This window comes from Desmodus rotundus, chromosome 2 (genome assembly GCF_022682495.2).
Source record: "Desmodus rotundus isolate HL8 chromosome 2, HLdesRot8A.1, whole genome shotgun sequence".
NCBI lineage: Eukaryota > Metazoa > Chordata > Mammalia > Chiroptera > Phyllostomidae > Desmodus > Desmodus rotundus.
This window is the reverse complement of record NC_071388.1, coordinates 1,540,494-1,542,874: the sequence shown is the minus strand read 5'-3', so window position 1 is coordinate 1,542,874 and position 2,381 is coordinate 1,540,494. Positions and strand designations below refer to the sequence as shown.

The window sequence follows — 2,381 nt, the reverse complement described above, 5'->3', positions numbered from 1 at the left end:
GCTGATCAGGCACCGAAGCCCTACCAGCTCCCTAACTCCGCTTTGCCTGACAGAGGCCCGGGTTCTGTCTGAGGGACACCGCTGGGAGTCCCCGTGCTGCCCGCTGCACCCAGGGGCTCACACACCTTCTCATTCAAAGTCGCATGAAAAAGAAGCAACGCCATCGGGCTCCATCATTTTGGCTTTAATGCAACAAACAGAAACCAAACCACTAGGTAATAAGGCAATAGGGAAAGAAATAGAATGTTTACTTATTGTTTAAACTTTTTTTAAATTTTAATTATTTACTTTAGAGAGAGGGGGAGGGAGGGAGAAAGAGAGGGAGAGAAACATCAGTGTGTGGTTGCCTCTCTCATGCCCCGCACTGGGGACCTGGCCCACAACCCAGGCATGTGCCCTGACTGGGAATCGAGCCCGTGACCCTTTGTTTTGCAGGCCGGTGCTCAATCCACTGAGCCACACCAGCCAGGGCTACTTAAATTCTATTTTATTTTTATATAAGGAACTGTATTCATATAGTTCAAAAGCCTGTTGCACTTTGCCCTCGTAGGGGGGGAGTTATTTTTCCAAATGTCAACCTCATTCCCACGGCTGAGACACAAAAGCGAACAGGGAGGAGAGCTTACGCCTCTGGCACAAGTGGCAGGTCAGTTTTCCCTGCAATGTCCCCTCACCTGGACAAGTAATTTGATAGAAGAATGAGGCGTGTTAATCTTTTGGATTTGTTGGAGGTTTTTTCTGTTTTTCAGGATTTGGGGCCCACACTGAAAACGGGTGCCACCTAGGGGCCTGGCCGCCATCCGTCCATCGGGAGTGACAGCAGATGGCGGGGCCTGACTCAGCAGGGGGCTCCAGCCAGCTGCTCCTCCACTTCTGCACAGTGGGCATTGTCAGTAACCGGAGTCGGCTGTCACCGGGCTCCCTTCGGCCTTCCTCCTCCCTTCGGCAATGCTCAGGGGCCACCCCCCAGGCCCTCTGCCAGCCAGGGGTGGGGCCCAGAGGGGATCTCTGGATCACAGGTGTGGGGGTTGGGGGTACAGAGGCTGAGCCCTTCTTCCAGGACAGCAAGCAGGTACCCCATTTGTCTCAAGGTCTTCCAGGGAAAGGGCACAGGGACATGAATGGTTTTGCCTCTCCCACACATCCAGTCCTCGCCGGGCCATGAGGAAAGGGCACTCATGTCACATGACGGGTGGGGACACAAAATAGTGTGTCCGATGGTGAGGGGGACTGAGCGACAGCTGACAAAATCTTGTAGCATTGAACCTTTGCCTTAGAAATATCACTTCTGGGTGATGTCCTGAGTTACGGCTAACAGTACACAAATATACACATGGTAACACTGCAGCATAATTTATAACTGTAAAGTATTAAAAACAACTTAGTATGCAAGAAATTGTTTTTATAAATGATAGCTCGTCCACACAGTGGAATACTGTGTTGCCGTGGAAACCAACCCAGGGGAGGAGCTCTGTGAACTGACACGGAGTGATGCCCAGATGCAGCGTCCATCCCCGGCGGGGACCAAGTCGGCCGCGTGGGCCTCTCTGTTCTCTGTGCAACTTCCTGTGCATCGACGTCATCTAAAAATCTCGTTTCAAAAAGGTGCATGTTCTGGGAAACCGGCTGCACGTAACTCAGAAGATGATCCAGAAGGTGTTTTGTTACTGCGACCTCACTCATTTCTTTGAATTCCTTTGGCATAATGTCAGAAATCTTTTCGTCTCCTTTCATCAAAATTAATTGTAATGATCTAGTGATGGGCCATTCAACTGAGTCCTCCCCTGAGGTTGTTGGAAATCATGCCTGGGAGAGGCCCGGTTTATCAGGACTCGTCACCAGTCAGTAGCCAAGGACAGGCTTGTTGCGGGTGCTTGGTGCCCCAGGGACACCCCCTTTCCTGGGGGACAGTGACTGTAGCTCACACTGCAGGCAGGTGGCACTGTCAAGGGGACGCAGAGCGACACCCTGCGTGAGGACACTTCACACTGGCCGTCGCACAGACCAGGAGTGAGGCTGAGGCCCTGGGCACTGTCCCCGCTTTGGAAAATCATCAGGGTGCTCCCCCCACCCCGGTAAACCCAGACCCATGCAAAGGCCCCATCCCTCGCCCGCCTTCCACCCCAGAGGAAAGGGAGCAGAGGGCAGTCACAGAACTCCCCCAGACCACCAGCCAGCGCCCCGCTGGGTTAGAACCTGGAGCAGCCCCAAACCCATTCATTCTCTGTCAGCCACTCTCTGTGCTGAAAAAGGGATCTCTGTGTCCCCCTGGTGATCACATGGGGTAGTGCAGGTTTACGCATGTGTGGGCGTCTGCAATTGCCTTGCGTGTCACAGGTACCAAGTCTGGTCACCCTGCTGCTGAGCCCCCAGGTGTGGAA

At 53.3% G+C, this 2,381-nt stretch overlaps 1 long non-coding RNA gene across 1 annotated transcript; it reads left to right on the top strand.

The window, feature by feature from the left end:
• On the top strand, positions 1 to 1,895 carry LOC128780324 (uncharacterized). Its single transcript, XR_008426250.2, has 3 exons — positions 1 to 215; positions 551 to 646; positions 750 to 1,895. It is a non-coding gene; the product is annotated as an uncharacterized lncRNA (long non-coding RNA).
• Positions 1,896 to 2,381: the final 486 nt, after the last annotated feature.